The sequence below is a fragment of the Triticum urartu genome, chromosome 2 (assembly GCF_003073215.2).
Source record: "Triticum urartu cultivar G1812 chromosome 2, Tu2.1, whole genome shotgun sequence".
Lineage (NCBI taxonomy): Eukaryota > Viridiplantae > Streptophyta > Magnoliopsida > Poales > Poaceae > Triticum > Triticum urartu.
The window spans coordinates 68,135,997-68,147,224 of NC_053023.1; positions in this window are offsets into that span (position 1 = coordinate 68,135,997).

An 11,228-nucleotide genomic window follows, 5' to 3' on the forward strand; every position below is an offset into this window, starting at 1 on the left:
CACGTTGTGATAATGCTTCCGTTGTCGATCTACAAGGGTACGTAGATCACACTCTCCCCTCTCGTTGCTATGCATCACCATGATCTTGCGTGTGCGTAGGATTTTTTTTGAAATTACTACGTTCCCCAACATCCGATAACCAGGCAACCGGGCCATAAGGCTGTAACAGACAAAGCGCGCTCAGGGAACTTATGCTATATTACAAACGAAGTGTAAGAAGCATCTTCGAAGAAAATAGTACCCCCACCGATACCTTTCTTCGGTGCTCATTATTACTATGAGACTTGTGCAATAGATTTTGTGTACTCATGAGTTCCGTTGTGTGCCGACCATGATTGAAAACAATAAGAGCGCTAGCTTTCAGCTTCACCCAGTCTAAGGTCAGAGCTCGGAGGACCCGGTCATGACAATCGTAGAGGTGCTCCCTCTACTCCCTAGCCGAACAATCGGGAAAGTAGGGATAAGCACAGGAGCCAGGCAACCCAACTTGCAAATCGCTTAAGTCAATATGGTGCATACTGCAGCGTAATACACGAACAAGGAACGAAGTCGTACAAGTATAATCATATGCAAGAGGAAAAGCTTCATAAAGGAAGCCCCCAAATAAATGGGGTATTTGAATTTGTGCGTCACAAACAAAGTTTGGACAAGGAAATTTTTTACAAGCAACTTTTTTCCAAAAAAGTATAATGCTTGGTCGAACCAAACACAAGTTAAAAATTTAAAACTTTGAGCATGAAGGCAACTTAGCTAGTTAATGTGTTCGATGTTGATGACGCAGGTCGAGATTGTGGCGGGACGATATCCCAGCCCCCAAGCCGGTCCCGAGATGTCTGAGTAAAGAACTTGGCTTGATGAAGTGGTGACACATCATAGTCGATGGGCGAGGTGAAAACCCCAGTCCGACCGCGACGACGGAGCAGGCCGGCAGTGTGACGCCGAAGCCCCCAGCATGTGTTAATGAAGTGATGACGAAGCTCCCGGTCAGCCGAGGTGACGTGGTACATCGGTACGCCGCGGTGATAGCGCTGCCCGGATTATCTACCCGTGCACAGAAAATAGTGCAAGCCGGAGATAATAGGAATAATAAAAAATGTTGCATAATCAAAAATTTATGCAAAGTGAGTAATAAAAGAAATATGGCATGTGCGCCGAACACTCAATGAGGTAGAGCTCTCTTGGCAATGCCGAAGTCCCCGAGGCAACCGAACGCGTCGGTATGGCAATACGACCAACAAGGTGATCACGCGAGCCAATTTACGCCGATTAGGACGACGGCGTCGGCTTGCCGAAGAGACCACATGACGCGGTCGAAGTCGATCACCTACACACATAAAATAGTGCGGTCCAAAAAGTATAATTGCTTTTCGCAAAAATAATTTATTAAAAGAGATGTGGCCTGGCGTCGAAGTCATGTCGATGCAGGGCGTCGGCGTGACGCGGTGAAGGCGTAGCCAAGCCCGAATTCGCAGGCCGGTCTGAGTTCCGGATGCGGCATTTGCCGAACTATATACGGAAACTAACCGAACCACCACGCCACCGTTGTTAATACAGCCACCATTTGATAGACCTGTGTATAGATGCTGAAACAAACCGGAGTAATAATTCCTTGGGAAAAATAAACCCAAGCAAGAAAAAAAATACTAGGATTAATAGCACCTGGTTTATCTGTTGTAGCAATCTGGAGAAAGGTTACTCCCAAAATTAGGGCTCGACCCGCACACCCATTGCCTGATGGGTGATGAAGCGGTGGCATGGCGATGCTAGCAAAGGTTGGCTCGCCGAGAAAAAGCCCGTGGTCCAGCTAATGTGATGAAGCTGGTCGGCTGGTGACGCCGAAGTCTCCGAAGTAAGTTGATGAAGAGATGGTGAAGCCCTCGGTCTAGCCGAGGTGACGGAGCAGGTCGGTAAGGAGACGTTGCAGCTGCCGTGTCAGCCGAGGTGTTGAAGCAGTTCGGCGTGATGGACATCGGCTTGAAGAAGCAACAGTGCGGCCATGCCGACGCTGGTCGTAACTTGTGACGCGGTCAATGCCGGTTTGATGAAGTGACCATGCGGTGATGCGTGTGTTCCCGCTCCATGTAATCCGTGGGGCGGCTATGTTGGTGATGATTTATCCTTGGTGATTCCGAACTCTTGTTCGCTCGCCGAGATGATGATCCGAAGAAGTTGAGCCCGGCTCAAAAGGCGACGACGTGTCTAGCACAGGTCGGCAGCCGTGGAGCAGTATTGCCGGACTGGTTTGACACCAGCATGATAGTGAAGATTACCTCAGAGGAGGCTTAAAATTTTATGGGCACATGTTTAAAAACAGTGCACAATACCCTAGGAGCAAATTTCTTTAAGAAGGTTGTCCCATATCACGTTCATAAAGAAACATGAATTCGTGTCGGATCCGTATTCACGCAGAAAACAGATCCGAAAAGTGATGCACCAATCGGAAGGTTCCCGGAGTTTGGACGGTCGGATCGAGCAGACATTTGGAGGGCTGGTAGATATAGGAATTCCACAGCCGATCAATGGTTGGATCTTCCAAAGGACGTCCGAGCTAGGTGCTAGAGATCAAGCCCTAAACTCGTCCAGATTCTCGTCCAGATTTGACAGGGCTCCGGTATATCGTAGATTGCCGGAGATTCCTCCATCGGAACTAAACGAAATTTTGCATGGTTGTTGTAGACTCAATTCCGCATAATTTCACCAAAGGAATCGTCAAAGTGATGCTCGAGGAGGCGGTGGCAGCGGATACAAGTTTGCTATTCGGAAAAAACAGCACGGTCGCCCGAGGGCAATGTTGACGTTGAGCCCTCGAGCTCCATGGATGATTCCTCCATGATCTTGATAGAGATCGGAGTTGATGTTGATGAAGGCCCCCGTCTGAACACGATGATCGGAGTTGGAGTGCGGTCCTCGGTCGAGCCGAGGTGACCAGTCGAGCCGGCGACGAAGATGCCGGCGTCGCAGTTGATCTGCGGGCGAGCCATTGATCCTTTGCTGATCACACAGCCGAGCTCTCAATGAAAGCACCATTGTCGGTGTCAAAACCAGAAGATCTCGGGTAGGGGGTCCCAACATGTGTATCATGGATCGATGGGTAACAGGAGACAGGGGACACGATGCTTACCCAGGTTCGGGCCCTCTTGATGGAGGTAAAACCCTACGTCCTGCTCTTGTTTATATTGATGAGTATAGGGGTTACAAGAGTTGATCTACCACGAGATTGAAGAGGCTAAACCCTAGAAACTAGCCTATGATTATGATTGTTGTATATGTTATCTATCGACTAGCCTGGCCTCGGTTTATATAATGCACCAATGGCCTAGGATAACAAGAGTCCTAGCCGAATACGCCGGTGGGGAGGAGTCCTTGTCTTGATCACCAAGTCTTGTGGAATCTTCCATGTATGCGGCAGCTGTCCGAACTGGCCCATGAGTATACAGCCATGGGGTCCTCGGCCCAATCTAACAGATCGGGAGATGACGTGTTGAGTACCCCCTAGTCCAGGACACAGTCAGGCCCACTCGATAATGCATCATCATAATGAGCTCAATGTGACTAATGAGTTAGCCACAGGATCATGCATTACGGAACTAGTAAAGAGACTTGCCGGTAACAAGATTGAACGAGGTATTGGGATACCGACGATCGAATCTCGGGCAAGTAACGTATCGATTGACAAAGGGAATTGTATACGGGATTGCTTGAATCCTCGACATCATGGTTCATCCAATGAGATCATCATGGAACATGTGGGAGCCAACATGGATATCCAGATCCCGCTGTTGGTTATTGGCTGGAGAGTTGTCTCGGTCATGTCTGCATGGTTCCCCAACCCGTAGGGTCTACACACTTAAGGTTCGATGACGCTAGGGTTATTAGGAAGACTTGTATGTGATTACCGAATGTTGTTCGGAGTCCCGGATGAGATCCCGGACGTCACGAGGAGTTCCGGAATGGTCCGAAGGTGAAGATTTATACGTGGGAAGTTGTCATACGGTCACCGAAAAGGTTCGGGGGCATATCGATATTGTATCGGGGCCACCGGAGGGGTTCCGGGGGTCCACCGGGAGGGGCCACCTCTCCCGGAGGGCCTTATGAGGGGAAGGGAACCAGCCCCAAGCGGGCTGGGGCGCCAACCCCCCCCCCCCAAGGGCCCATGCGCCTAGGGTTGGGGGAAACCCTAAAGGGGGCGCCCCCCCTTGGCTTGTGGGGCAAGCCCCCTCCCCCTTGGCCGCCCCCCTCTAGATCTCATCTAGAGGGGGCCGGCCCCCTTTCCCATTCCCCTATAAATAGAGGGGCAAGGGGAGGGCTGCACACAACATCAAAAGCGCAGCCCCTTCCCTCCCCAACACCTCTCCTCCTCCACGTGAGCTTGGCAAAGCCCTGCCGGAGAACCGCCACTCCATCACCACCACGCCGTCGTGTTGCTGTTGGAGCTCTCTTCCTCAACCTCTCCCTCCTCCTTGCTGGATCGAGGCACGGGAGACGTCTCCGCTCCGTACGTGTGTTGAACGCGGAGGTGCTGTCCGTTCGGCGCTAGGATCATCGGTGATTTGGATCACGACGAGTACGAATCCATCAACCCCGTTCTCTTGAACGCTTCCGCTTAGTGATCTTCAAGGGTATGAAGATGCACCCCCTCTCTCTCGTTGCTAGTATCTCCTAGATTGATCTTGGTGACACGTAGGAATTTTTTTGAATTATTGCTACGTTCCCCAACAGTGGTATCAGAGCCAGGTCTATGCGTAGATTCTATGCACGAGTAGAACACAAAGCAGTTGTGGGCGATGATTTGTTCAATTTGCTTACCGTTACTAGTCTTATCTTCTTGATCCGGCGGCATTGTGGGATGAAGCAGTCCGGACCGACCTTACACGTACACTTACGTGAGACTGGTTCCACCGACTGACATGCACTTGATGCATAAGGTGGCTGGCGGGTGTCTGTCTCTCCCACTTTAGTCGGATCGGATTCGATGAAAAGGGTCCTTATGAAGGGTAAATAGCAATTGGCATATCACCGTTGTGGTTTTGCGTAGGTAAGAAACGTTCTTGCTAGAAACCCTTAGCAGCCACGTAAAACATGCAACCACAATTAGAGGACGTCTAACTTGTTTTTGCAGGGTTTGCTATGTGATGTGATATGGCCAAAAGGATGTGATGAATGATATATATGATGTATGAGATTGTTCATGTTCTTGTAATAGGAATCACGACTTGCATGTCGATGAGTATGACAACCGGCAGGAGCCATAGGAGTTGTCTTAATTTATTTATGACCTGTGTGTCAATGAAAACACCATGTAATTACTTTACTTTATTGCTAACCATTAGCCATAGTAGTAGAAGTAATAGTTGGCGAGGCAACTTCATGAAGACATGATGATGGAGATCATGGTGTCATGCCGGTGACGATAGTGTTCATGCCGCGCCTCGAAGATGGAGATCAAAGGCGCAAGATGATATTGGCCATATCATGTCACTTTATGATTTGCATGTGATGTTTGTCATGTTTTTACATCTTATTTGCTTAGAACGACGGTATCATGAATAAGATGATCCCTCATTAAAATATCAAGATTTGTGTTCCCCTAACTGTGCACCGTTGCTAAGGTCCGTTGTTCCGAAGCAGCATGTGATGATCGGGTGTGATAGGTTCTAATGTTCGCATACAACGGGTGTAAGCCAGATTTACACACGCAATACACTTAGGTTAACTTGACGAGCCTAGCATGTACATACTTGGCCTCGGAACACGGAAGACCGAAAGGTCGAACATGAGTCGTATAGTGGATACGATCAACATGAAGATGTTCACCGATGATGACTAGTCCGTCTCACGTGATGATCGGACACGGCCTAGTTGACTCGGATCATGTATCACTTAGATGACTAGAGGGATGTCTACCTAAGTGGGAGTTCATTGAATAATTTGATTAGATGAACTTAATTATCATGAACATAGTCAAAAGGTCTTTGCAAATTATGTCGTAGCTCACGCTTTGGTTCTACTATTTTAGATATGTTCCTAGAGAAAATTTAGTTGAGAGTTGACAGTAGCAATTATGCGGACTGGGTCTGTAAACTGAGGATTGTCCTCATTGCTGCACAGAAGGATTATGTCCTTAATGCACCGCTCAGTGTGCTGAACCTCGAGCGTCTCTGTAGATGTTGGGAAACATATGACATACACGTTTTGATGACTACGGGATAGTTCAATGCGTAATGCTAACGGTTTAGAATTGTGGCACCAAAGACGTTTTTGAAACGTTGCAGAACATATGAGATATTCCAAAGACTGAAATTGGGATTTCAGACTAGTGCCCACGTCAAGAGGTATGAGACCTCTGACAAGTTTCTTAAGCCCGCAAACTAAGGGAGAAAAGCTCAATCGTTGAGCATGTGCTCAGATTGTCTAAGTACTACAATCGCTTGAATCGAGTGGGAGTTAATCTTCCAGATGAGATAGTGATGGTTCTCCATAGTCACTACCACCAAGCTATTGGAGCTTCGTGATGAACTATAACATATCAGGGATAGACATGATGATCCTTGAGCAACTTGTGATGTTTGACACCGCGAAAGTAGAAATCAAGTAGGAGCATCAATTGTTGATGGTTAAACCACTAGTTTCAAGAAGGGCAAGGGAAAGAAGGGATACTTCATGAAACGGCAAATCAGTTGCTTCTCTAGTGAAGAAACCCAAGGTTGAACCCAAACCCGAGACTAAGTGCTTCTATAATGAGGGAAACAGTCACTGAATCAGAACTACCCTAGATACTCGGTAGATGAGAAGGCTGGCAAGGTCGACAAAAGTATATTGGATATACATTATAATGTGTACTTTACTAGTACTCCTAGTAGCACCAGGGTATTAAAATACCGGTTCAGTTGCTAAGTGTTAGTAACTCGAAATAAAAGGCTACAAAATAAACGGAGACTGGCTAAAGGTGAGATGACAATATGTGTTGGAAGTGTTTCCAAGGTTGATGTGATCAAACATCGCATGCTCCCTCTACCATCGATATTGGTGTTAAACCTAAATAATTGTTATTTGGTGTTTGCATAGACATGATTGGATTATGTTTATCGCAATACGGTTATTCATTTAAGGAGAATAATGGTTACTCTATTTATTTGAATAATACCATCAATGGTATTGCACCTAAAATGAATGGTTTATTGAATCTCGATCGTAGTGATACACATGTTCATGCCAAAAGATATAAGATAGTAATGATAGTACCACATACTTGTGGCACTGCCATTTGAGTCATGTTGGTATAAAACGCATGAAGAAGCTCCACATTGATGGATCTTTGGACTCACTCGTTTTTGAAAAGATTGAGACATGCGAACCATGTCTATTGGTAGATATGCATGAAGAAACTCCATACAGATGGATCGTTTGGACTCACTTGATTTTGAATCACTTGAGACATGCAAATCATACCACATGGGCAAGATGACTGAAAGGCCTCGTTTTCAGTAAGATGGAATAAGAAAGCAACCTGTTGGAAGTAATACATTTTGATGTGTGCAGTCCAATGAGTGCTGAGGCACGCAGTGGATATCGTTATGTTCTTACTTCACAGATGATTTGAGTAGATGCTGAGTATATTTACTTGATGAAACACAAGTCTGAATTATTGAAAGGTTCAAGTAATTTCAGAGTGAAGTTGAAGATTGTCGTGACAAGATGATAAAATGTCTATGATATGATCATAGAGATGAATATCTGAGTTACGAGTTTGGCACACAATTAAGACATTGTGGAAATTGTTTCACAACTAATACCGCCTGGAACACCATAGTGTGATAGTGTGTCCGAACATCATAACTGCACCCTATTGGATATGGTGCATACCATGATGTCTCTTATCGAATTACCACTATCGTTTATGGGTTAGGCATTAGAGACAACCACATTCACTTTAAATAGGGCACCACACAATTCCGTTGAGGCGACACCATATGAACTATGGTTTAGAGAAACCTAAGCTGTCGTTTCTCAAAAGTTTAGGGCTGCGACGCTTATGTGAAAAAGTTTCAGGCTGATAAGCTCAAACCCAAAGCGGATAAATGCATCTTCATAGAATACCCCAAAATAGTTGGGTATACCTCCTATTTCAGATCCGGAAGCAAAAGTGATTGTTTCTAGAAACGGGTCCTTTCTCGAGGAAAAGTTTCTCTCGAAAGAATTGAGTGGGAGGATGGTGGAGACTTGATGAGGTTATTGAACCGTCACTTCAACTAGTGTGTAGCAGGGCACATGAAGTTGTTCCTGTGGCGCCTACACCAATTGAAGTGGAAGCTTATGATAGTGATCATGAAACTTTGGATCAAGTCACTACCAAACCTCATAGGTCGACAAGGATGTGTACTACTTCAGAGTGGTACGTGATCCTGTCTTGGATGTCATGTTGCTAGACAACAATAAACCTACGAGCTATGGAGAAGCGATGGTGGGCCCGGATTCCGACGTATGGCTCGAGGCCATAAAATCCGAGAGAGGATCCATGTATAAAACAAAGTATAGACTTTGAAAGAACTAATTGATGGTTGTAAGGCTGTTGGGTGCAGATGGATTTTAAAAGGAAGACAGACAATGATGGTAAGTATCACCATTAAGAAAGCTCGACTTGTCGTTAAGATGTTTTCCGACAAGTTCAAGGAGCTGACTATGATGAGACTTTCTCACTCGTAGCGATGCTAAGAGTCTGTTGGAATTATGTTAGCAGTTACTGCATTATTTATGAAATCTTGCAGATAGGATGTCAAAACATTGTTTCCTCGACGTTTTTCTTGAGGAAAGGTTGTATGTGATACAACCAGAAGGTTTTGTCAATCCTGAAAGATGCTAACAAGTATGCAAAGCTCCAGCAATCCTTCTAAGGACTGGAGTAAGCATCTCGGAATTGGAATGTACGCTTTGATGAGGTGATCAAAGATTTTGGGTTTATACAAAGTTTATGAGAAACTTGTATTTCCAAAGAAGTGAGTGGGAGCACTATAGAATTTTTGATGAGTATATGTTGTTAACATATTGTTGATCAGAAATGATGTAGAATTTCTGTAAAGCATACAGGTTTATTTGAAAAGTGTTTTTCAATGTAAAACCTGGATTAAGCTACTTGAACATTGAGCATAAAGATCTATAAGGATAGATCAAAAACGCTTAATAGTACTTTCAAATGAATACATACCGTGACAAGATTTTAAAGGAGTTCAAAATAGATCAGCAAAGAAGGAGTTCTTGGCTGTGTTACAAGGTGTGAGTATTGAGTAAGACTCAAGACCTGACCACGGCAGAAGAGAGAGAAAGGACGAAGGTCGTCCCCTATGCTTTAGACGTAGGACTCTACAGTATGCTATGCTGTGTACCGCACCTGAAGTGTGCCTTGTCATGAGTCAGTCAAGGGGTACAAGAGTGATCCAGGAATGGATCACATGACAGTGGTCGAACTTATCCTTAGTAACTAGTGGACTAAGAAATTTTCTCGATTATGGAGGTGGTAAAAGAGTTTGTCGTAAAGGGTTACGTCGATGCAAACTTTGACACTAATCCGGATGACTCTGAGTAGTAAACTAGATTCATATAGTAGAGCAGTTATTTGGAATAGCTCAAAGTAGCGCGTGGTAGCTGCATCTACAAGATGACATAGAGATTTGCAAAGCACACATGGATCTGAAAGGTTCAGACCCATTGACTAATAACCCTCTCTCACAAGCAAGATATGAACAAACCCCATGGGTGTTGGATTCATTACAATCACATAGTGATGTGAACTAGATTATTGAATCTAGTGCAAGTGGGAGACTGTTGGAAATATTCCCTAGAGGCAATAATAAAATGGTTATTATTATATTTCCTTGTTCATGACAATTGTCTATTGTTCATGCTATAATTGTATTAACTGGAAACCGTAATACATGTGTGAATACATAGACCACAACATGTCCCTAGTAAGCCTCTAGTTGACTAGCTCGTTGATCAATAGATGGTCATGGTTTCCTGACCATGGACATTGGATGTCATTGACAATGGGATCACATCATTAGGAGAATGATGTGATGGACAAGACCCAATCTTAAGCGTAGCACAAGATCATGTAGTTCGTTTGCTAAAGCTTTTCTAATGTCAAGTATCATTTCCTTAGACCATGAGATTGTGCAACTCTCGGATACCGTAGGAATGCTTTGGCTGCACCAAACGTCACAACGTAACTGGGTGGCTATAAAGGTGCACTACAGTTATCTCTGAAAGTGTCTGTTGGGTTGGCACGAATCGAGACTGGGATTTGTCACTCCGTATGACGGAGAGGTATCTCTGGGCCCACTCGGTAATGCATCGTCATAATGAGCTCAATGTGACTAATGAGTTAGCCACGGGATCATGCATTACGGAACGAGTAAAGAGACTTGCCGGTAACGGGATTGAACGAGGTATTGGGATACCGACGATCGAATCTCGGGCAAGTAACGTACCGATTGACAAAGGGAATTGTATACGGGATTGCTTGAATCCTCGACATCGTGGTTCATCCGATGAGATCATCGTGGAACATGTGGGAGCCAACATGGGTATCCAGATCCCGCTGTTGGTTATTGGCCGGAGAGTTGTCTCGGTCATGTCTGCATGGTTCCCAAACCCGTAGGGTCTACACACTTAAGGTTCGATGACGCTAGGGTTATTAGGAAGACTTGTATGTGATTACCGAATGTTGTTCGGAGTCCCGGATGAGATCCCAGACATCACGAGGAGTTTTGGAATGGTCCGGAGGTGAAGATTTATATGTGGGAAGTTGTCATATGGTCACCGGAAAGGTTCGGGGGCATATCGGTATTGTACCGGGGCCACCGGAGGGGTTCCGGGGTTCCACCGGGAGGGGCCACCTCTCCCGGAGGGCCTTATGGGCTGTAAGGGGAAGGGAACTAGCCCCAAGTGGGCTGGGGCGCCAACCCCCCCAAGGGCCCATGCGCCTAGGGTTGGGGGAAACCCTAAAGGGGGCGCCCCCCTTGGCTTGGGGGGCAAGCCCCCCCCCCTTGGCCGCCCCCCTCTAGATCTCATCTAGAGGGGGCCGGCCCCCTTTCCCCTTCCCCTATAAATAGAGGGGCAAGGGGAGGGCTGCACACAACATCAAAAGCGCAGCCCCTCCCCTCCCCAACACCTCTCCTCCTTTGCGTGAGCTTGGCGAAGCCCTGCCGGAGAACTGCCACTCCATCACCACC